Genomic DNA, 24,495 nt, shown 5'->3' with positions numbered 1-24,495 from the left:
GAGCCCACCTCCCCAAGAGGCCTCCTGATGGCAAAGTCCCTTTTGGTGGCCGGAGGAGAAGTCTTTGGGCAAGGCTATCAGACTCCCATGGGGAGTTGGCTGAATTGTGTGCATATGGGGATGTGGATCTGGCAAAGCCACGGCTCCAAAAGAGAACGCAAAATGCCCTAGAACTTGGCCTCCTGCCCCCACAAACGTCGTAATTCCAAATGTCACCTTGGCATTTCCTTCTCAAATAAACTGTCTTGTTCATATCACAAGAAAACTGGAAACATGGACTGCGGAACTTCTGTGTTGATTTCTCAGTTCTCTGATTGACTTGCTGTGTGACATGCTGAACTATTAAATTTTCTTTCATGGATAAATGTGGACATGGACTTTGTGATTTTTAGCTGTTGAGTACCGGAGGCCTGTGGTTTATTTTGAGTCAAAGAAAAGAATTTGGACTTCCATATTGTGTGAGTGTGTGTGTGTGTGTTTATAGGAAAAGGATATAAGGTAAAGAGTAGCTAATATTAATTGATTGTGAAGAGCCACATGGATATTTTAAAAAAAATCACAGATGGTTCAAAGGTTAGGAGATATCTTGATAACATTGCCATCAGAAACTAAGGAATGGGGACGATTTGGGTAGAAGAGTTGCGCTTGATTGTTAAGTCAAGAAAGCAGAAGTAATTAACAAAGGAACACCTTGAATTTGAAGAGATGCTTTGCCTCTCGGGAACACGTGAAAAATGTTTATGCTTCAGTTCTCTGCAAAGTTCTCGTGAAAGACACAAGGGAGATGCAGGAAAAAAACCCCACCCATTTTGAAGATGGAGAAATGAAGACGCAGAAGGTACCTGACACAGTAGTTCTGGGACAAAGGTGGGATTTGAATCTAGAGTTTCTTTTGTTAAGAATATAAATACTGGGACTTCCCTGGTGGCTTGGTGGTTAAGAATCCGCCTGCCAACGCAGGGGACACGGGTTCGATCCCTGGTCCGGGAAGATCCCACATGCCGCCGAGCCACTAAGCCCCTGCGCCACAACTACTGAGCCTGCGCTCTAGAGCCCGCGAGCCGCAACTACTGAGCCCACGAGCCACAACTACTGAAGCCCTCTCGCCCTAGAGCCCATGTGCCACAACAAGAGAAGCCACCGCAATGAGAAGCTCATGCACAGCAATGAAGAGTAAGTAGCCCCTGCTCGCCACAACTAGAGAAAGCCCACGTGCAGCAATGAAGACCCAACACAGCCAAAAAAAAAAAAAAAAGAATATAAATATTTTTTCCTATTTTGCTCTGTCTGAAAAGGCCCTGGAGAGAAGCTAGTGATTTCCCCGTACAGTCAACTCTTGGCATTGTGGGAAGAGAGAAGGGAGAGGACTGGGAGAGAGAGGAGGGGCCAGCGAATCAAGCTCATCATCACATCGTATCATGAGGGTCTTGGTGTCCAGCGTGGTGGGGACAGGGGGAGAGAGCGCCTGTAGACACTGGACCCTCTTCATTGCCAAGGTACCCCTGCTAGTTTCCGAATGAACACTGGCTCTGTGGAGAGAGTGGGCTTGGGGCTTTCTGGATCAGGATCTACACACCTCCGTTTTCATGTCCACAAATGACCTCCTTGACCTATGGGGGGGCGGGGGGGGATCAGTTAAAACATGGATAGATATATTCATTTGGAATTTATTTTGGTGATTTTAGATTAGGAAGAACAGAACTTTTTCTCAGAAACAAGTATTAAAAGTGTGTTTTTGAGATTAGCTGTGTATCTTTAACGCATGCGTGTAATCAAAAAGACATTTGGAAACCACTGTGGACATTTACTTTAAACTGCAGATATTTATAGACAAGCTCAAGCAAAACACACTTGGTGCCAGAGACACAGATTGGGTGTGGGTCACTGTTTATATGGAAGGATTGGATTTTTTTGTGCTGCATTCTAGGAAACCTCCTGTGTTCCTGGGGGCGTGGGGAACGTTTCCTAGTAAGAGTTATCTGTTTGGATGGTAGGGAGTTGATAATTTCCCTTGTGGCAATATTAGGTGCCACATGGTAGAGGATGTTGGAGGGGGAAGCTGGTGAAAGTTCAGAAGGATACTCTATACTGTGTGGGGCTGCTAGATATTGAATGCACTTCAATTCCAGCCCTCAGTTCCTTATTAAAATACCTACTGAGGGATTCTACAGTTTCCTCTTAACTCACATACTTACTCTATGGAGAATACTGTGCTTTTCACTCTTCTGTATCACCAGTGGACGATATAAATTAGGATTGACTTTCTGGAGAGCAATTTGGCAACAGGGATCCAAGGCCTTATAATATGAATACTCTGACCCAGTGATTCCACTTTTAGGAATTCATTCCAAGGACATAGAGCTTTGTACACGATGCCTGAATAAGGCTGTTCATCTGACATTGTTCATAGGAGCAGATAAGCTAAGTGTCCAATAGAATGAGGGCGGCTAAGCCATTGGTCATCACAGTGTCACACGGGCACTCCACGACCATTTACTGAGTGCCTACTACTTCTGTGTGCCAGGCACACAGAAGGTGCCATGATGCGGTCTCAAGCCCACCCGAAGCTCAAACTTTTGTAGTAGAAACAGACTTCATACATTGTGAAGTGAAAAAAAGGAAGGTACAAAGTGTATTTACAGGATCTCATTTTCATTATATGAATAGAAACACTCTGGAAGACCGTCTGAATTAACAAAGGTATAGAAGCTTTGGGCAATGAAGTTATAGACGAGCTTTTCCTCCCTTTTTATTTTTCTCTAGTTTCCAAGTTTTTCACAGTGACAACTTATTATATATACTGTATATAATATATGTATATATAGTATATATATATATATTTTAAACGTGGCTTTGAGGAAAGAGAGAAAGAGAAGTGAGCAAAACTGGGTTCTAGACCCAACTCTTTTTTTAAAAACTTGTGCTGAGTCCTTGAGTGAGCCCGAGAACTGTCCTGAATGTCCTCTGAACGGCTAGAGGAGAGGCCTCCTAGGGCTGCAGCTCAGGACGCAGAGATCTCAGCTCTGTCTCTTCTGAGGACACTGGGGGTTTTGCTGCAGGGCTGGCAGGGCTGGAGCTCTCCCGGGGAGCCAGGCAGTAGATGGGCGGCTGAAGCCCTGATCCCTGGGCACTATTGGTCTCCAGGGCTCTGGTCCTCTAGGAACCTGGGGCTGTGCTCAAACCGGGAAAAGAGTTTCTGTATTAGTCATATAATTAAATTAAGGAAGTGCCTCTCACCTGGTGGAAAAAAATAAGCTGCGGTTGACTTGCACTAACTCAGCCTAATGTCCCCGCACCCCGAGCAAACAAGGACAGCAGCTCCATGGATTGAGCCTTGCCTGGTGCCAGTTACATTGCAAAAAAGCATTTCACAGACATTTTCCTCGTTGAGGCTCATGATACACCCTGAAGTGTAGGTACTCATCACCCCCATTTTACAGGTGGGGACCTTGAGCTCCGAAGACAGGTAACCGGAGCAGGTCATTGGAGTAGAAGAGGCTGGGATTCAAACCCAAGTCCATCTGCTTCGAAGCAACACCTTTAACGTCTGCTCTGTACTGCCTTCCACTCCAAGAGGCAAGCTCTACCATAACCATAGAAACAGATGTCTAAAGCCAGGGGAGTGTGTGAGGGATGAGGTAATCCATCAAGTGGCAGGACTCTGGGAAGCTGAGGAATGCAGAGGCTTAGAATGGGCAGAAGGTTATTTCTGATAAAAGTGGGGTTTTTTTTGTCTTGCGGGATCTTAGTTCTCCGACGAGGGATCGAACCCAGGGCCCACGGCAGTGAAAGTGATCCTAACCACTGGACCGACCGCCAGGGAATTCCCATTTCTGTTGAAAGTTGATGCAGAGAAAATTACTCTTAGCTGCCTTTTCTGGAGGGTTATAAATGAGGAAATTGGGGTCTGAGTGAGTGAGAGAGAGAAATAACCACCCTCCCTTATACTGACTATAATAACCTTTCCTCCTGCTTGTGATTTGAAATCAAAGGCCAGCTATTATACCTTACATACCTATACCTCCCCAAAGAGTGATAACTTATACCAAGACCTGACCTTCGTTGTTGACTTTTTTTCTTGAAATTCTTTCCTTGCTGGGTTCTAGCTTTGCTTATTTAGTAGGTATTAAAAGATGATAAGACAGGGACTTCCCTGGCGGTCCAGTGGTTAAGACTTCGCCTTCCAATGCAGGGGGTGTGGGTTCCATCCCTGTTCAAGGAACTGAGATCCCACATGCCTCACGGCCATGAAACAGAGGCAATATTGTAACAAATTCAATAAAGACTTTAAAGATGGTCCACATCAAAAAAAAAAGAACTTTATAAAAAAAAAAAGATGAGACAAATAGGAGAAACCAGGGACACACAGATAGGACAATTAAAGTTAAAATGAGGATAAGGAATTGTTTATTTTCCACATCGAAAGAATGTTCTAATATGATAGGTACTACAGTTGACCTTTGGACAGCATGAGTTTGAACTACGTGGGTCCACTTATACGTGGACTTTTTTCAATAGTAAATACTGTAGTGCTGCATGTTCCATGGTTGGTTGATGCCACGAATGTGGAGGAACAGCAAATAGGGAGGGATCGTGTATAACTCTAACTTATACACAGAAAACAAATAGCCAATTCTTCCTGTTGTGCATTCAAAATGCACACGTTGGGGTATTAGCTAATTATTTGTCATGCATTTGCCACCCATGACTAATCCTATTTTATGAATGAAATGAAAGCAGGGAGGTGAAAATACTTGCATGACCTCTCAAAGCTGAGCCATTGGTAGAAACAGCACTTGAACCCAAGTTCCCTTCTGCTAACTCACTAGGCTACTGTTCCATTTAAACCATGAGTCATAAGCCTTCAGGAACTGGTATAAATACTCTGGTGGCTTTTGTCATCCTCTCTTCTTTTCTCTAAAGGGCCAGATAGTAAATATTTTAGGCTTTGCAGGCTATACGGTTTCTGCTGGGATCACTCCACCCTTCCCCTGTCTTGGGAAAGCAGCCATCGGTGATACACAAACGAACGGCTGGGGCTTTGTTCCAATAAAATTTTATTTACGAAACAGGTAGTGGACTTGATTGGCTGGCAGGTTGTAGTTTGCTATCGAAGGTTCCTTCTTCTTCATTCCTGATGTTGGGTGGGAAAGTCAAGTTAGCCATGAGAAATGTTCAGTTCGAACACTGAGCAGGCTCTGAAGTTGGGTAAAGGCTGATGTGTAAGTTATGTCCGTGGCTGGGAAGACCGGCCGGTTAGGATAAAACTGAGAACTGTATGTTCAAGCAACAGACTGTACCTAACAAGCAGTAGATGGCCAGTCATCCCATGAACATGGGCGTGTCCTCAAGGGAGACGCTGGGGAGACTCTGGAGAATTCAGGGCACATGAACCCCTGAACTAATCAGCCTGGGGGGGTTTTCCGCTATTGAGGGGCATAGTTGCATCGTCTGCCTGCACAGCCAGAATGTTCCATCCTGCCCACAGTCTATGTCTACCATCCATTTCTCCCATCAGAATGTGGACCCCAGGAAGGGCCTAATTACCACAAATGTGTTGCAATGAGCTCCCTGTTTGCCTCATTATCCACAGCAACGAGCAGTTTTTATTCGCGGCAGAGGGCTGGGAGTGATGTGATCCATTTGCATCGAGGCAACGGTACATCGTGCGGAAGTGTCACTAGAGATGGCTGATACCTGTCCCCTGAGAGGAACAGGTGGGTTTGCAAAGAAAATGACTTAAAAACTAGCTGTCCATGTGTTCAGCTTACCCGCAACACTCCCGCCTAGGAACTTGCATTCTCCAAGGACAGTGTCCTACAAGCTGGGCTGGGATTGGAGAATTTTGTCATTAAGGTCAGGAAAGTTTATTCCAGTTCTGCTGTTAAGAGAGGGAGTGCTATTTTTCTTTCAGCAGAGACAGCACGGGATCTAGGACCAAGATTAGAAAAGTTTTTCAGCAAATCTTTGGGGAGTTGTAGAAAACATTGAGAAATCCTAATTAATTCCAGGAAAGAATTTCAATGGTTTCTTGATACCTTAAACTATAAAGAGAGAAAAGAAGAAAAGGTATAATCATTCTGCTTGGAAGAAAATGTACCGGTATTAGGCACAGTTAATGTAAATAATGAGCGAATAATTCTTAAAGTTGGCTCTTAACTCTCATTCTAATTCTCTTTATCTTTTACATAATAATAGTAAACACTTGTATAGCATTTACCCTGTGCCATGCATCCCTGCAGGTGCTTTACAAATGTCCCTTTATTTGATCCTCCTTGCAGCCCTATGAGGGAAGTTTTATACCCCCATTTTACAGGTGAAGGCAGTAAGGCACCAAGAAGTCAAATGACTTGGCCACGGCCGCAAGCTTACTAGGGCTGCATAGCCTATGTGCTTGCCCCTCCTGCCGCCTGTCTTTTAAATGGATGTCGTGGCAGTAAAAAGCATGAGTGTATACCTTCTAATGGATCCATCGCTTCCTAGAACAGATCGATCAATCCCTCATTCCATCCCTTGCTCAGCAAAGATTTCTAATGTTTACTGTCTGCTGGGCAGGACTCTGTCTACTTGGCTTCTCAGACATAATGGCGGTGGGTGGTGATGGCCGACAGCAGTGTTGGGGGAGGTGAAGGAGAGCTCCAGCTGTGTGCCCTCACCTCCGTGAACCGACTTCAGCCCAAGCAGCAAACCTGTTTCCCAAGGGCGCGCCCGTTCACTAAGCTCACGGGACAGGTGTGGCAAATCAGAACGCCTGTGCGTTAATTCGAAGTGAGAAATATCGCTGCCTAGAAGTGGTTTGGTGAGCTTGGGAATCAGGAAGGGAAGGCTTGGATGATTTCAATGATTTGAATGAGTGCGACTGCAAGATCAATTGCTCACAGCCCGCTGTGCAGCTAGATGCCATTGTTGCCGAGGCCGCAACCTCAAGGCCAGGGTTAATGCTGCCAGCGCCCTGGGCTGGTCTTAGAGAAAGGTCCACCTTTGTGGAATCCGTAAGGGCCCCCAGTACCCTGACCCTCCCACGCCACGCCCACCCCTCCCTCCCTTTCAGGAGGACACTTAGTTCTTTAGATACGTGAACGCAGCCCGCCCTGCAGACTGGGGACTGGGTGTTCTCTCCCTTTGGGACTTTGTGTATCCATATCCCATCTAGCACAGGAAAGTGTTTTCTGTTCAAGCTGGTGGGGTGTGTAGGACAGAGCTGAGACCCGGAGGGTGACTGAGAGCGCTGGAAATGAGCAGTGACACTAGGTTAAGGGCAAAATCAAAGGCCTAGCCTACTTGCACGGGTTCCATGGGCTCCTCCTGGCTCCCCAGCTCACTCCTTGGAGAAGGTAATCACACACCGCCTTGCAATGTCATCATTTTTAACATTAAATGAGTGGTACCAAGAACTAGCAGGTCCAGTCCTGTGTGCAGAGGCTTCGGGTAGCTGGGGAAGAGGCCTCAGGGGAGAGATGGGAGGGTGCAGTTGCTGTTTTGAACTGAGGGGAAGGGACGGCCCAGGCTGGATGGAGATCCTGGGCAGGGGGCCTGGTTGGAGCGGAAGGAGAGCTGGAGCTTCAGCTGTGCTCTCACACTTCATTCAGGGCTGCCTTTTCTGCAGCTGGACCAGTGTCCAGTCCTCTCCCCGTCCCCTCCCTAAAGCGGTCGTCTGTCAGTATTCAGACCTCAGCCAGGCTTGGACCTACTTGGACCTACACCTGGACCTACTCTCGCCATATCTGTTTTGCTGCAGCTTAATCACCATCACCTGAACCATAAATAACATCAAAGGAAAGGGCTGGTCACCGACCAAGAGGGTGTAGCTGAAAGGTGACCCAGAGGCCCACTGTCGCTCATTAACAAGGGTTGAACCCACAGCTCTGCAGGGAACTGAAACAGGGCTCTCTCTGCTGCATGGGTCTGAGGTGCTCCCTTTCCCCCAAGCCCTACTAGGAAGCTGCTGCAGCAGCCAGAGGCCAGGAAAGCACACCTTGATCAGAGGAGGGGGTGGCCCTCTCCTTTCTTGCCTTAGTGGGGGTGGGCAGGCCAAGAAGCAGACCTGGTGAGTCAGGATGGCGCCCTGGCTCGGAGCTTGCTGGATCAGGCTGCTGGGTTCACTCTCAGCTCTGCCACCTCTCAGCTGAGTAACCTTTGGCAGATCATTTTAACCAGCTTGAAGCCCAGATCTCTTGTAAAATAAAGATAATCGTACCTTCCTCAGAGCTGTTGGCCGACAGAGGAGATGGTCCATGAGAAGCTATGAGCCTGGCACACAGTAGGCGCATATGGGGAAGATGCGGGCTGTGTATGGCCTGAAGCCTCTTCAATTTGGGGTAGGAGGGAACTCTTTAAGAAAAGAATGTAAAATTACAAATATGGAACCAGGTATAAGTAAGCATTTATTTCAAATGATAAAAGAAAACACAAAAAAGTGTATGATTAAAAAGCTGACATCCTAAACATCATGAAATCAAAACAAAATAACATAATATTATTATTGATCAGCTGTTTAACATATGTCTGTTACTTTTCTTCCTACAGCTTTTGGGCTGTGTACTCTTTGATCATTTCTTCATATGATAATGATTTTGGAATGCCATTTTCTCTCTAGAGAATAGCAAGATAATTCACCCATTCCTATAGCATGGTTGGTTGGGATTTGTTTTTTACAATTGATAGTTTAGAAAAAAAGTTTTTTAGCTTTACAACTGGTTGTCGGTAATGTCAGATAAATTTTTAGGATTACTGTCAAACTTGCGGAAAGCTCTTTCAAGTTTCTTTCAATGTGTGAGCTATAAGGTTTCAGGGCATTTAAAATTTTTGTATGCAGTGTCTAATCTTAAATATAAAAGATGCCTATTAGACCCATTTCTGGGGTCCTTACCTGGGCCGCGGAAGGGGCCTGTGTGAGTGAGGGGTGTTGAGGTTTAAGCTTCAGTATTTCATGGTAAATTTTCCTGTGAGTACTCAATAAATGTTAACTAGATCATATTTTATCATATTTACTGACACTCATCTTTTTAATTTTATAGTTTTAGATTTACTAAAAATGAATTCTCATTGACACTAAATAGAATCTTAATTTAGTTACATTTGTGCAACTCATTCATTCAGTATCATTTGTTGACTGTCTACTTTGATCAGCCTACTTCATTTCGATCGTTGGGAGCCTTCGATGACAAAGTGATAACACACAGCTCAGTGTCTTCATGTAGCGACTACACAATAAACTAAGCCACTATTGTAACTGAAAGTGGGGTCTGGCTACTCGCCGCTCAAAAGCCAATAAAGAGGCCAAGTCGGTGGAAAGGAAAGTTTGCTTTATTTCGGATGCCGGCAACGGGGGGCTGGGGGTGGGAGTGGGGAGGGGGAGGGCCGATGCCTGTCCAAAGGCCAACTCCCCCTCCCTGACAATCAGGGGGCAAGAACTTTTACAGACAGAGGGAGAGCACTACATGCAGAAACAGCACAGTCAGCTCTGACCGTCATCTTGAAATTGGTCATCTGTGGTCTGACCAGCGTCATCTTGATTGTTTTAGCTACAGTTAATCTTCTGTTCCAGGGTCGGTTTGTTCCCATTTCTTTGAGGCCAGTTCTCAGAATTGTGGCAGCTGATGTCATGGCTACAGCCTGCTCATCATGTAGGTAACTTCTTCCACCTGGTGGGGATCTCAGTATCTATAAGACAGCTCACGGGATACGGCTCAGAATATGATCTGTAGCCCTTAAGGAGGAACTAAAGGTCCTTGACTATGCTTAATGACTAAACTATTATTCTTTGGTCTCCTTTGACTGTTTTCCTTTGTTTCTGCATTTTCTCACTTCTCTGATTAAACTTAGTCTTTGGCTAAAGTTTTTCCACAGACAAAACGCAGGCTGAGGACATGGGGGGCGAGGACCACAGGGTCCTGCTCCGTTTCACTGTGACCATCATCACCTTCCCGTCAGCACCCGATCTGGAACTGGGCATTTGGGGATATAAAGTTCAGATATTGTCCCTCAGGGAGGTTGGTATGGGCTCAGCTTAGGGTCAAACTCTTGAGACCTGAGTGGGAGTCATGGTTTGTATCAAATTCTAGGTGGAGCTGGCCTTCCCTCTAGCCATGAATTCTTTCCAGTTAATCTCCATTCATGAATTCTCCCTTCATCAGTAATGCTGTATTAATATGGCCAAATTTATACATTCAGCCGTACTTTTAAAGTGCTCATCGATAATGTTTAATTCCATTTTTCTCCCAAATCGTTTTATTCCTAACAAGTCCAGCCACTAAATTTGTCAAAATACTGTTTTCTCTATTTTTTTAAATTGACGCATAGTTGATTTACAATGTTGTGTTAGTTTCAGATGTACAGCACAGTGACTCAGTTATACATATATATTCATAAACATACACAGGTATATATATTCTTTTTCAGATTCTTTTCCCTTATAGGTTATTACCTATAAGGTATAAGTATATTGAGTATAGTTTCCTGTGCTATACAGTAGGTCCTTGTTGGTTATCTACTTTATATATAGTAGTGTGTATATGTTAATCCCGAACTCCTAATTTATCCCTCCCCTCCCTTCCTTTCCACTTTGGTAACTATGTTTGGGGGTTTTTTTTGCCTGTGGGTCTATTTCTGTTTTGTAAATAAGTTCATTTGTATGTTTTTTTTTTTTTTTTTTGGCTGCCCTCCGAAGCATGTGGAATCTTAGTTCTCTGACCAGGGATCGAACCCATGTGCCCTACGTCGGAAGTGCAGAGTCTTAACCACTGGACCGCCAGGGAAGTCCCCCATTTTTTTTTTTTTTTTTAGATTAGTTTTCTCTATTTTGTAATGTTAAAGACTTTACTCCAGCAGAAACATCCATGGACAGGGAGTCAAGAAGTGGCATCTGCCACTAACTCTGCATGGGGGATGTGTTGGGATGCTTTGGGTTACAAGTGACAGAAAATCCAGCTCAGTGTCCAAACAAGACAGGAAATGTGTTGGCCCATCCACTGAGTCCTGGCTGGACCTGCCTGTTTTTCCACACCAGTCCACTGCCCCTGGAGCTGATGATGGGATCAATCCTGCCCAAACCACCAGGCTGGGGAATTGGGTGCTGTTGAGAAGGGAGAGAAGAATAGACACCGGAGAGGAAACTACCAGTGTGCGTTCTGACATGTGGCCCTAAGTCACTTCACTTCTCCGGGCCTCAGTTGTCCCATTAAATTGGGGGCTTGTCCGAATCCATGAGTGAAGTCCTTCTTAAGGGTAAGCTTTATGATTTTATTTTTATTAATTGGTTTTTGTAATGAATGAACAAACTTTTTTGGCCAGTGCTGTAGAGCTAAGAATGTAATTAGGAAACAAATAGCTCTGTTTCGATAAGTCAGGGCAGTCAGCCTTAGTAACTTTCCTCCTACCCGTGAGTTGCAGATTTTGATCTAGAAAAATGAGCAGTGGAGGATGTGAGGGAGGAGCCCCGGAAAACAGCATAGAAAGCCTGCTTTGACTTAGTAAAGCATATTTTGTTCGCAGCAAACGTAACTTGGATGTTCGTTCACAGGAGATCCGGGAAGGTCTGGGCCCGGCTTATTTTTCTTACCATAACCATTGGAGGCTCTGCTAGGAAGCTGGTATCACAAAGAAGCCGAGAGAGGTTTAATTTGGATTCAGAGGGAGCTGGTGTTGCCAGAAGCCAAAGAGTGACTCTAAATGACAGTGGAATCAGATCCCTGTGGTTAGTTGAGGGTTTCTCAAGAATGAAACCACAGACCTCAGCTTTCTACTTCATCCACTTTTTATGGAGCCTTTGGCCAGTCTGGATATGAGATCCCAGTAGTGGCACCAGGAAAGCTTTCAAGGAAGCATCTGAGGGTGGTTCCTGAGGGAATGAACTCCTGGGCCTTGGTACCAAAATCCAATTGGGAGTGCCATGGACGTGAGGGTGGCATGGGTGCTGGAGATGGCAGTGAGCTATGGGGGCCTGTTTCCTCCATTCCCAGTGTACAGAGCTGTGTGTAGACTCTGAGGACCTGTAGGGCCCAGGGCTGCCTCAGTCGGAGAGTTTTACCCTCACGTCCAGGATCTACGGGGAAAAGTTAATCTGATTAGTAGTACAGTCAGTATATTTTTATTGTGGTTGGCTCATTTTTGAACATATGTGTAGAGTTGGCAAAGGTTGATCTGTGCCTTAACCTAATTCCCTGCAATATAGCTTTCGGAAATTCGTTCTGGTGTGGTGGTCGGTGGTGTTTCTAAACCAGCAGACAATTACCACCTAACTTTGTGTGCAAAGTGAAAGAGAAATAATTCGAAAATGGTTGCTAGTCAAATGTCTGTGCCTTGGAAGCATTAGCCTGAAGTGAAGCCATAAGATCTTTATCCCTGTGGTGGTAGGTCATTTGTTGGGTTGGGGGAGGGGACGATGAGGACTGGAGAGAGAGTAGATTGTTTTATGAGTTGCCTCATGGGCACCTTCATAGCTGCTTGTTCCTTCTGCGGGTCCATCCAGATGGGAGGTAGGGACAGGCTTGGAGTTTCAGGCCTGGCCTCTGGAGTTGTCAACTGTCATGAGGTTTTTTGTACGTTGTTCCAAAAATCTTTGTGTTTTATAATTCAGGCAGGAGCTCAGTGCTGGTGTGCGACCATTACCCTGGGTCTTATGGCATTCTGTAGATAGGTTTGTCATTCACTGAATGATGTCCGTTTCTATGCGAGCATCAGGAGCTGAGCCTGCAGAAGTAGAAAGGGTGTGTGATGTTCAGTGGTCCATTTGAAAAATGCTACGCAAGAACCAAGTCAAAGAAACCCAAAAACCTCCGACGAAGAAGCCCCAGAGGTAGACTGCAAGCAGCAAGTTACATTCTGTGATCTTGGCAATGAGATCTTGGATAGTATAAATAGATAGAGTGCGGTGCTTAAGAGGATGGGCTCTGCAGGCCGAAGAGACTTGGGGTCTCAACTTTTCATTTCACCTCTTAGTGCCAATTATTGACCACCAGCAAACAACTTTTATTTTATTTTTGCCACGCCACGCAGCTTGCGGGATCTCAGTTCCCTGACCAGAGATTGAAACCCGGTCATGGCAGTGAAAGCCTGGAATCCTAACCACTAGGCCACCAGAGAACTCCCATAACTTAACTTCTTTTTTTTTTTTTTTTTTAATAGCTACTTTATTTATTTATTTATTTTTTGGCTGTGTTGGGTCTTCGTTTCTGTGCGAGGGCTTTCTCTAGTTGCGGCGAGCGGGGGCCACTCTTCATCGCGGTGCGCGGGCCTCTCACTGTCGCGGCCTCTCTTGCTGCAGAGCACAGGCTCCAGACGCGCAGGCTCAGCAGTTGTGGCTCACGGGCCCAGCTGCTCCGCGGCATGTGGGATCTTCCCAGACCAGGGCTCGAACCCGTGTCCCCTGCATTAGCAGGCAGATTCTCAACCACTGCGCCACCAGGGAAGCCCCGTAACTTAACTTCTTTAAGCCTCAGTGTCCTCATCTGTAAAAGAGGATGACAGCCCCTACCTGGGAAGGATAATGGAAGGATAAAATAAATAATGCAGGTAAAGCTCTTGGCGTGGTGCCTGGCACGTAGGAAACATTGGACAGCTTTTGTTGTTTTGTATGCTGTATAATTTTTTGGATTGCAGTAATCAGGTACTTGGTGTTCATTGTTTTGGCTTTTGTTATTTAGGTGCCTTGAACAGCCTCAGGCAGAATTGACATTCCCTTTGGTCCTCCTCAGGACAGTTCGGAGTAAGGTGGTGTTAGGGTGGCCTCTGGACAAGCCGGCTTTCCCACCAATGAAGAGAGAGGCGAACTCTGCCTGTCAGACATGTTACTAGGGAAGAGCCCCCTGTGGCTCGGTTTCAAAGCACTATTTTGTCCCCACCCTTCCACAGAGAGGTGACAGAAATCTAGTTAGTCTCCGAAGAGTGGTAGAGAAGCTGAGACTTCAACGGGATGCCATTTTAGACGTCTCAGTTTCTTTGGATGGAATTGGGTTTTTACATGTTTGATTCAAACAACAACAGCAACAAATCTGCAAGAACTCTCTTGCACAGAGGACTGAAAGAATGGCTTCTTACTCGATACAGAAACTTGGGTAAAAAACATGCAAACACGTGAAGAACCACCAGATTGCTGTCGGTAGGTGGCAAAGTACTTTGCTATAAATATTGCAGGACTCCTCTTTTTTTTAAGAGAAAAACTTGCTTTGCATTTCAGACAACAGAAATGGCTGGACAAGTCTTTAGTTCATGTGCAAGAAACTGAAAACAATGTGAAAGATTTTCCTTAAATGGAGATAGAGCTTGACCCGGTCTCACGTTGAAGTTCAAGCCCTGGTCTGAATTGGCCTTCCATGTGTTATTTCTCATATGTTATATGCAAGGGTCCCCTGCCCAAGACCGGGGAATCATTCATTTTTTTCCTGTAATCTTGAGGTGTGTACAGGGCACGACTCAGCCTCAGACCTTTCTGCTTTCACTTTTGGTTATTCAGAACCTCCATCTGGCGGTATTTGACTATGAGTGTTTTCTGTGGCTTTTCTGTGGCTCCTGTTCAAAGTATTCAAAGCAGTTTAAAAATACATAATGTTCAGCGATCTGACCAAGAACTAATGTAAGTACTTATTTGAGGACTATTTTTAACTCTTTAACTCTTACTGCGTCTTGGAAACAGATACTAAGATTTAAAAAAGGTTTGAAAAACATAGGACTACTTCTCCACAGTCATAATGCTTTCAGTGGTGACAGTAGTTGCAAACAGCACAGTTTGTAAAAACAGAAGAGCTAAAATTCTTTATTTAATATTAAACAGGAAACTGAAAGCAGTCTGCAGCAATGTGGTGGGTTTCCAACAAACCTGCGGCTGGGTTTATCTGTGCTGAACAGCCTAAATGAGACATTTCCCCTTTTATTCTGTTAAGATGGTGAGTTTTCATGAAAATCTCAACCAAAACATGACCATTGGAAGCAGGTTCTGTCTTGTCAGATGTTAAAGCAACCGGTTTCCACTAGAACCTAAGGAAATTTGGAAGCGAGTTGCAAACCTCTCAAAGAGTGGAAAATGCACTTTTGTTTCGCCTTTGTGCAGGGCTGTCACTCACCCAACATGTGCATATGAATATTATTTCCGAAGACCTGGGCTTCATTTTAAGGTCAGCCTTCAATTTCGAGAGAATATAATTTGCTGCTATTTTTAGAGCATCATGATTGCTCGTAATAACTAATGGAAAAAACTCAACAGAGAAATAAATGTCTAACAGCTGTGTCTGCTTAAACTTGATTAAAGGCAGTAAAAAAAGTAAACAGAAGAATGAATGTGACAATGGACGGAGGGAGAGACAAGTATCCCTCATTGTGAAAAGTTTTACAGACATAACTCGTTCTACTTTGGAGGCCAGCGGTGTCTGTGTTTAAAGTTTACTTTACTGTTTGTCTTGAGTGGGATCAGTGTTGTAGTGAATAATTTATGGGCAGCATGAATGAGCTCATTAGTCACCTTTTCAGACTTTAAATGAGTTTTGTGGTTGTCATTACTCGAGCCTTCTGTTCAGCCGCCGAGCAAAATGACAGTTTGGCAGTTGGCTGCCTGTTGTCAGGCAGCCTGCTCACCCATTTAGGTCTGTGTTGCTTTTGTGTTTCCTTGAAACCTTCTCCTTCTCTTCCTGTGCCGGCCCAGGGACTCTCACATTTCAGATGCCTTTTGCACCCCAAGTTTAAATGAGTTTTTCGGGGGTTAAAAATGATCTTTTAGTTGCGTCTGCCAGCAAGAATGAAGTAGATGGAGTGAGCTTTTTTTCCTAGCAACTCCTGTGTAGGATCCCCTTGGTGCATGGTTTGATATTCAAGTTCTACCACAGCAGCAAGCGAGGGAGCCCTTGTTGAGCGGCTGAGCCAGGCCGTCCCATGGCGGCAGGCGTTGCAGGCAAGGAGACGTCGCTGGAGTTTGGAGGGAGCCGGCTGTCTCCGAGTAGGTTTGCATCAGTTCCAGTCCTCAGCATCCGTGTGGTGCGGGTGTCTGTGGATGAAGAAACTTATTCCAGCAAAGCTGCCCAGCCAGATTCCCAAGGCCAAAGAGAACCACGTTTTTCCTACAAAGAGATCGACAAGACGACCCTGCAGGAGCCCAGCCAACTGGAGGGTCCACATCACTGGGAATGGCCATTACTTCTTCCCCATCTCTACGTCTTCCCAGTTCAGATCATTAAGAGAAAGCAAATGGTTGCAGCTGCCTCCTTACTGTGCCCTTGGAGACTTGCCTTGGGGGCTGGTATGAGGGGGAGATGAGCCTGGGCATGCCAATAGCAGGTGGGATTGCTTTGGAACGGATGTCATGACGCTCATCCCTCCCTTTGAACTTGGCCTGGGCAGCCTCCGGAGAGCTCTGACGTCCACTCTCTGGGACTGGACTCCATCTGGAAGTCCAGGACTCTGTGGCATGCTCACGTTGGCCCTCGGGTTGCCTCTGCTGGCGCTCCTGGTGCATGGATGCTTGCCCGGGGAGTCTCAGCCAACCGCCTGCACCCCCGTGCTGAGGTCTCTTTGACATTAGCTATGAGCAACAGGCACTAATGGCTGCCATCACCAATGTGGGCAGCACCCCCTTCTGGGATCCATATTGTCAGACAGCTGGCCCCGAGGCAAGGAGGAAACATGCTCAGTATTCCTCTCTAGAAGAAATGCCTGGTTGTTTAGGGGCCAAATCTTTGGAGCCAGAGTCACATGTCTTTGAGTACAGAGAAATGAGGTGCTGTCGATCGCACCCACAGAAAGACAGCAATCCAGTTAGCCACTTCCTTCCCAGCCTCCACCCCTTAGTGATGGAGCACTCACAGGCACTCATGCCTCACACTTTATGGGCACGTTTTGCTTGCATCTGAATCACAATATTGAAGGCACAAGAGATGCTATTTTTGGAAGGAGTCAGGGTTTAAAAACTGAAAGTGTTGGGTGAATTGCACTACCCAGTAGAGAAGAGACTTCAGGTTTGGCTGTCGTAACAAATTAACTTGCTTATCTTCATAAAAGAACTTTGTACAGCAGGGAAATATGTTGATAACATTTTTAATCTATGTAATGTTTCCCAGAGAGTTCACCAAATTCGGAGCTTTTACTTTGTTTTAAAAAGACAATCTGAAGGAGAAGAATTGATTGTTTTCTTTCACATCCCTCCGAAAAAGTAAAATGAGAGAAGTTATTTCTTGGCACGGTTAAGACTTTGGCAGACATAGTCACCGAGACCCATGAGACTGTGGTACTTGGTGTACTTGCTGAAGAGGGGAAAACAATAAATGCTCTTAAAAACGTTGGAGGAGGAAAAGGTTGATGATGCTACTTTTCTTTCACTGATCTGTAGAGTTATTAGATACCAGTTTGAGAGAGGAATAAAAAAGAGCATTTTTTTTCCTGTTAAGTGATTGATTTTTTTGATTACCACTAATTCCACATGCTATGAGCAGAAGAGAAGCGTAAGACGGGGTCCTTGCCTCTCAAGGCACTTAGTCTGTTTGACACTCAGTAGCTAGTTGATTTATTTTTTATTACAAAGGTACACCATACCATGTTGATTATGAAATAGAAGCTGAACTTTGTCTTTTTGAAAGTAGTCCCTTTTCATTCAGCTTAAAAGTTCCTTTTTTCCTTCTATCTCCTGGTCACAATTTTTCCTTTCTTGAACCCCACTGCTTCTGGCCTTTTACATCCTTGACCTCTAAGAGGTTCTTTAAGACAAAACCAAATGCTCTGGATTGATCTGAAGCTTCCCTTGGTAGGAACACGGCTCTAAACTCTGGAGCCAAACTGTGTGGGTTCAAATCCCAGCCCCATCACTTACCAGCTGTGTGACCTTGGGCAGGTGGCTAAACCTCTCTGTGCCTCAGGCTCCTCATTTATAAGATGGCCATAATAACAGTATCTACCTCACATGGTTAATGTGAGGCTGAAACAGTGAATATTTGCAAAGTCTTAGAACACTCACTGGCACTGAATAAGTGGCCAATTAAATACAATCGATTTCATTCTTCACGGGTTCCATATTTGCAAATTCTCCTACTTGCTAAAATTTATTTGTAATCATAAAATCAATATTTGTGGTGCTTTCATGGTCATTCGTGGACACGTGCAGAGTGGCAACAAATATGAGTAATCCAACACACACATTCCCAGCTGAGACAAAGCAACTCTCCGCCTTTTTGTTTCAGCTTTCATACTGTAAACAAGCGTCCTTTTAAATGTCTCTTTAGTGTCACTTTTTTGGTGTGCTTTTTGTTGGCGATTTTGCTGTTTAAAATGGCACCCAATCACAGGTGCTGAAGTGCTATCTTGTGTTCCTAAGTGCCAGAAGATTGTGATTGCCGTGTGGAGAAAAGACAAGCTTTTCCTGTGTTCGATAAGCTTTGTTCAGACATGAGTTGTAGTGCTGGTGGCCATGAGTTCAATGTTAATGAATCAACAATATATATTAAATCAGGTGTCTTTAAACGGAATCGGAGAAAATAAGGTAATGTATTGATCAGTTAATGAAAATGTTGTGACCAGTGGCTCGCAGGAACCTAACCCTAGATTTCCTCTAGGAGCAGTGGTTCAATATTTGCTAATTCAGTGTTTGACTGAATAATAAGAATTGACTGCAGATAAATGGAATCCAAGTACTCAGAGGGGCAGCCTCCTTTAGGACAAGCTTTTGACTGTAGGGAGTATCCCTGGGAGGGCAAGAGAAGCAGGAGTAGTTCTGGCCATGCAGAGTGTACCTCAGCTGGACACAGATTTTTCTGTCAGATTTAAAAAAACAACAACCAAAAAGATGCAACCACATTTGGTCCCTCAGAAGCATAAGGTGTCATAGAAGATCCATCTGGAAACGGAGAGTAAATGTTCCCCCTTCCCCACAAATTCTTAATTCAAGAGTATTTTCCCTCATCTTTGAAGCTACATAAGAGTTTGTAGAAAACGTTTGATACTCAAAACCAATAAATTGAAAGCTTTCCCACAACCAGACAATAGACCCCATTACGCAGGGTATAACGTTTGTTATACTTAGCAATTCTCTTGTTTGCTTGGAGCACCAGCCTTTTCAGAAAGGGATCATTTTGTCCCTTCTGATTGAAAAGATCACAAAATGCTTCAATTTGGTGAGAAGTTTTGCCAACATATCTGTTTTCCCCCAAACTCTTACTTTATGAAATGTTTGCAAATTGTTTCACACATACAGTATATGAGAATGTGAAAGTGATTCAGAAAAGGGAAAGCTTCACTTCAAACGACTGGAAAATGCAAGTAGAAGGGAACAAAGGAAACACGGGTAACTGTGGCCCATATAATTTAATAACATGCCTCTAGCCTCTTATTTTGGCAGTTTCCAAGGTACCACGATTTTAAAAAACAATGTCCCAATAAACATCCACCTGAAAACACTGTTGCATATTTCAGTGCTTTCACTCAATACATATTGACTGAGTGTCTTCTGTGTGTGTCAGACACTGGAGTAACTTTGCTTGTGTACGCTGCTGAATAAAATAGGTATGGATCCTGGTTTTATGGGGCTTATTATCTCATGGGGGTAGGCATTCTGGTGGGGAAGTTTACTGTCTTGCTTTGGCATCTCCTTAGGATAAATTCGTAGAAGCTGGAAATTTAGAGTCAATGACCAGGCTCGCTTAAGTTTTAATTCAGTTCACCAGACTGCCCTCTTAAATAGTTATACCAAGTCACGTTCCTCCGATACCCACACCAATATTGGTGTGGTTATTCTTTTTAAGTCTGTGCCAATCTGATGGATGAAATGAGATATCACAATTGCTTGAACTGGCATTTCTGGGATTTCTTTGCTTTTTTGTTTTTTTTACTGAGGCTGAGCATCTTTTCATGGGTATATTGCCATTTGTGTTTCTCCTTTTGTGAATTTGCCCCATTTCTCATTAGGGTGATAATTTTCTCATTGAGTTGTAAGAGTTATAGATTTAAAATATTAACCCTTTTTCATATGTATGACAAATACTTCCTTGTTTTCTTTTTTGTCTTTGAACTTGATTTATGACTTCTGGTCTTACATACAAAGTTTAAATTGTTTTGTAGTCAAATATGTCATTATTTTCCTTATGATTTATTTACTTAACAAAAATAGCTCTAAGTGCCAGGGCACTGTTACATGTGTTTTACGGATATTCATTCATTTAATCTTTATCACAACCCTACGAAGTGGGTCTTGCTGTATCCTCCATCTTTCCCCCGTTTTTTTTAAGATGAGGAAACTAAGGGTTTCCCTGGTGGCACAGTGGCTGAGAATCCGCCTGCCAATGCAGGGGACAAGGGTTCGAGCCCTGGTCCGGGAAGATCCCACATGCCGTGGAGCAACTAAGCCCGTGCGCCACAACTACTGAGCCTGCGCTCTAGAGGCCGCGAGCCACAAGTACTGAAGCCCGTGCACCTAGACCCTGTGCACCTACAGCCCATGCACAGCAACAAGAAAAGCCACCGCAATGAGAAGCCCGCGCACCACAACAAAGAGTAGCCCCCGCTGGCAGCAACTAGAGAAAGCCCGTGACCCAACGCAGCCAAAAACAAACAAACAAACAAATAAAAAAATAAATTTATTAAAAAAAAATAAAGGTGAGGAAACTAGGTAGAGAGAAAGAAGCTAAGTACCTTGATTAAGGTTACCCAGTTAGTATGTGGTGAAGTGAGAATACGAACGTAGTCCCAGGCCACTAAGCTATATCAGCTCTGGTCTTGGTATTAGGCTCTCTGTGTGTGTTTGTGGTTGCTTCATAAATGCTCACTGAATCTTCCACATCCTTGAGGGCAAGTGCCACATCTTTTATTTCTCCCAGTTCCTTCCCAGTGCCCTCCACACAGTACTGGGCATGGTATAGCTAGATGCTTAATAAGTACTTTTTGACTGAATGAATTGACTAAATCTGGATTCTGGATCATCAGCTCATACTTTTGTTTATGCTCAAAGAGGAGTTGACAGGTTCTATATTTTCCATTTTGCTTCCAGCAGGTGACTTGATAGGCTCGGCTTTGGCTAGGGCACCTGAGCTAATGAATGTCCCTCCACGGGTTCAGCTGTACTTTCCCTTACTCCACAGCCCTCCTTCCCTCTTCATATAAGCCTCCTGGCTCTAATCCCTGCTGGAGAAATTCTAATAAGCCTTTTCCCAGGCACCACCCTTCAGAACCTGTCAGGTAAACACCAAGGACGCACAAGAGGAAAACCCCAAGAGGGGATGACCGGAAAGCCCAAAGGATGCTTGAACGAGCCTTTGAAACTCACCAAGAGATGGAGGGTCTTCCAGCTGTGGTCCTTGGGTGTCTCTTCCTTCTGCAAAGGAGGGAAGGAAGTGAGGAACTATTTTACTACGATGAACAGCATTCTCACATGCTATCTCAAAAAGACTTAGTCAACTCACAATTAAGGAGTTATCTTTGAACATAATCTCTTGTCTTCTCATATTCAGTCATTGGATAGATTCTCTTGGTTCTTCCTGTGAAGCCTCTCACGCATTCATTTTTTCCAGTCTCACTGACTACTTTCTAATTCAGTGGGTCCCAAAATGTGGTCCCTGGACCAGCAGCAGCAGCACCTAGGAGCTTCTTAGAGATGCAAACTCTCAGGCCCCAGCTCAGACCTACGGAGTCAGACACTCTGGGGGTGGCGGCCAGCAAGCTGAGTTTACATAAGCCCTACAGGTAATTCTGATGCACATTCGGGTTTGAGAACCGCTGCTCTAATGGAACCCCCCTTTTATTATTCAAACATTATAAATGTGTTGGGTGCTCATTGTAGAAAATTTGGAAAATATAGACAAGTATGAGAGAAGCAGGCAAAAAAATTACCCCATAACTCTACCCCGCAGAGGGAAACACTATTTTACTATTTTAACATTTTTTCTTATTAAAAAATATGTTAAAAAAGATAATCTTTGTTTCTTTTTGTATGGATTACTGTGGTGTTTTCGGATTGGTTCTGTCTACTTTTGGTCTTCCATTTCCTTCTTTCCGCTCCCAAATCTGGATCCATGATCCCATTCTTCTTTTTTAAAAATTGAGATATATTTCACATATAACACTGTGTGAGTTTAAGGTGTACAGCATACTGATTTGATACATTTATACTGAAATATTATCGCCACTACAGCATTAGCTAATACCTCTATTGTGTCACATAATTATCATTTCTTCTAGCATTGGGAATAATTAAGATCTAGTCACTTAGCAAGTTTAATGCTTATAATACAGTTTTGTTGTCTATAATCACTGTACTGTGTATTAGGGCTCTAGGACTTATCTACTAGAGGCAAGCTATTCTTTTTTTTAAAGCATATTTCTGATAGAACAACTTCTGGATCCAAAACTATTCAATGAGTTCCTCTTCCCCTCTGATTACTGTACATAAACTGCTTACCTTAGCATTCAGGAAGTTTTGTGATAGGATGTTTCCTCGCTTATCCACTAATATGCATGCTCCATAAGGAACAAAAACTTCGTATCCCTGGAACCTAATAACGTCATGTACTTGGTGGGCACTCAGTATATTTGTTCAAGGAATGAATACATCTTCTTTTTTTAAATTAATTAATTAATTAATTTTTGGCTGCCTTGGGTCTTCGTTGCTGTGCGCGCGGGCTTTTTTTCTCTAGTGCGGTGAGCGGGGGCTACTACTCTTCGTTGCGGTGCATGGGCTTCTCATTGTGGTGGCTTCTCTCTGCGGAGCATGTGCTCTAGGCGCACGGGCTTCAGTAGTTGTGGTGCACGGGCTCAACAGTTGTGGCTCGTGGGCTCTAGAGCGCAGGCTCAGTAGTTGTGGCGCACGGGCTTCGTTGCTCCGCGGCATGTGGGATCCTCCTGGACCAGGGCTCGAACCCGTGTCCCCTGCATTGGCAGGCAGATTCTTAACCACTGCGCCACCAGGGAAGTCCTGAATGCATCTTCTAATACAGTCAAGTCATAGTTGATAAATCTGTATGCGCCATTCATGTCTCCTGTCTGGAAAAGCAGTTTGTGCTGTGGCGCTTTCTCAAAGTGCATATGCCTGGGACCTGTCCTAGGAGATTCTGATCTATTAGGTGTGGCTTCCCAGGTATCCCCAATTGAGAAGCTCAGGTCTAGAATGTCCCTTCCCCGTTTCTATGGACCTATGTTTATTATTCTCCTTCCAAAGTCACCTCCCTTCCCCTCCCCAGTCCTGTTATACTAGATGGTTCTACTATGCCTCCTGCTGTTTGGAGGGGAGAAGGGAAGAGTTACCTGAATTAGGCCAAGCCAATCAGATTATTTCCCTGGGAATCTGAACTGTGTAGCGGAAGGCTGAGGCAGTCTGAAGGTGGTGGGTGCTGGCAATCAGAAGGTCCTTTGCTGCTGGCAGCCATGTGTGGTGATACATGAGGAGAGGAAGCCAGCCTTCAGGGAGGAGAGTGGACAGACATATAGAGGGAGGTAGGAAAGACAACTTGGTCTCAGAGGGAAAGAGATGGATGGAGAGGAAAACCGCCTCATGACGCCCCAGTTCCACGCAGTCCAGCTGTGCTTCGTGTCCCAGGCTTGACCCAAGTTCCCACTTGGGTATCCTTTTCCCTGGAGTCAATGTGAAGGATCCTGTTCAGAAGCCCGTCTTTCCAGGCCTGCCTCAGATTCCTCCTCGTATTTGAAAGTCCCTCAGGTCTTCTCACCTGCAGCCCTCTCTCACTGCCATCAGTTCGGTTGTTACGATGGCCTCGAGAGGGATCGCGGGGCTTTACACTGAACTGTTCATAAATAATCATGTTGGCTAAATAACCAGTGATGGGGGAGGGGCTTTAGTGTTCCAGGGCAGAGAAGCATGCTGGAGAAGAAAGCACAAAACACCACGGCGAGGGCCAGTCCTCTCCACAGAGGAGGAACCTGGGGTCCCATGCTGACTGCAGACTGACTGGGCTAGAATCTGGGTTCTCCCGCTCCCAGATACAAGTACTCTCAGCCCAGGCCCAGACAGGGCTGCGGAAAGGTCCCATCAAGTCCCCAGTCAGGAAATTTGTTGCCCAAAGTGAGTTCTAGAGCACACCTAGGACTCTGCTGTCAAACGTGTCTGTAAAACAATGATTTAAACAGTTCCACTTGTTTCTTTGAGGCTTCTCCGGCTCTAAGGCACAAGGAAGGGTACTTCCTGAAAGTTCAAGAGGGGAATTGAGAATGAGGCTGTTGTTAAGCGAATTTGGCTCCTGCCCCCCTTTGTCAGGGAGCAGGTCCCAGAGACAGGAGTCTATGGAATTATGAGGTGGAAAGGCCACTCTAAGCCTTCTTTTGGCTTTTAGCAAAGGTCTGGATTCCCCATTTCAGACAGACAGGCAACCACGTGTACCCTGCTCTCCACGTCAGGCAGGGCTGGTCCACCACTTCCTCTTCAGGCTGATGATACTTTCTCACAACTTGTGCTACATTGGTAACGGGAGAGAGAAATTAAGAAATATGTATGAGAATGGAAGAAACCAAAAGCCGCAGAGGGAAAGAGAGGTGAGCTCACGATAGGCAGCTTACCTCACCTTACTCCACCCTCTGCTTAGG

The 24,495-nt window shown here is 44.8% G+C and overlaps 1 protein-coding gene and 1 long non-coding RNA gene across 2 annotated transcripts in view; one reads left to right on the top strand and one right to left on the bottom strand.

Annotated features, from left to right (window-relative positions):
- LOC133085642 (uncharacterized) overlaps positions 1–23,937 on the bottom strand; it is a 42,240-nt gene extending 18,303 nt beyond the window's left edge. The window contains exons 1-3 of the long non-coding RNA XR_009699576.1: positions 23,203–23,937; positions 21,230–21,277; positions 8,198–8,331 (exon numbers count right to left, since the gene is read on the bottom strand). This is a non-coding gene — a long non-coding RNA (uncharacterized LOC133085642). The remainder of the gene's footprint in view (positions 1–8,197; positions 8,332–21,229; positions 21,278–23,202) is intronic.
- The window catches only part of FOXN3 (forkhead box N3), a 396,925-nt gene that overhangs the window by 135,688 nt on the left and 236,742 nt on the right, over positions 1–24,495 (top strand). The gene's annotated exons all lie outside the window — the stretch shown is intronic.

This window comes from Eubalaena glacialis, chromosome 2 (assembly GCF_028564815.1).
Source record: "Eubalaena glacialis isolate mEubGla1 chromosome 2, mEubGla1.1.hap2.+ XY, whole genome shotgun sequence".
Lineage (NCBI taxonomy): Eukaryota > Metazoa > Chordata > Mammalia > Artiodactyla > Balaenidae > Eubalaena > Eubalaena glacialis.
Note: the sequence above shows the minus strand (reverse complement) of the source record. Positions and strands in the feature narration are given on the sequence as shown.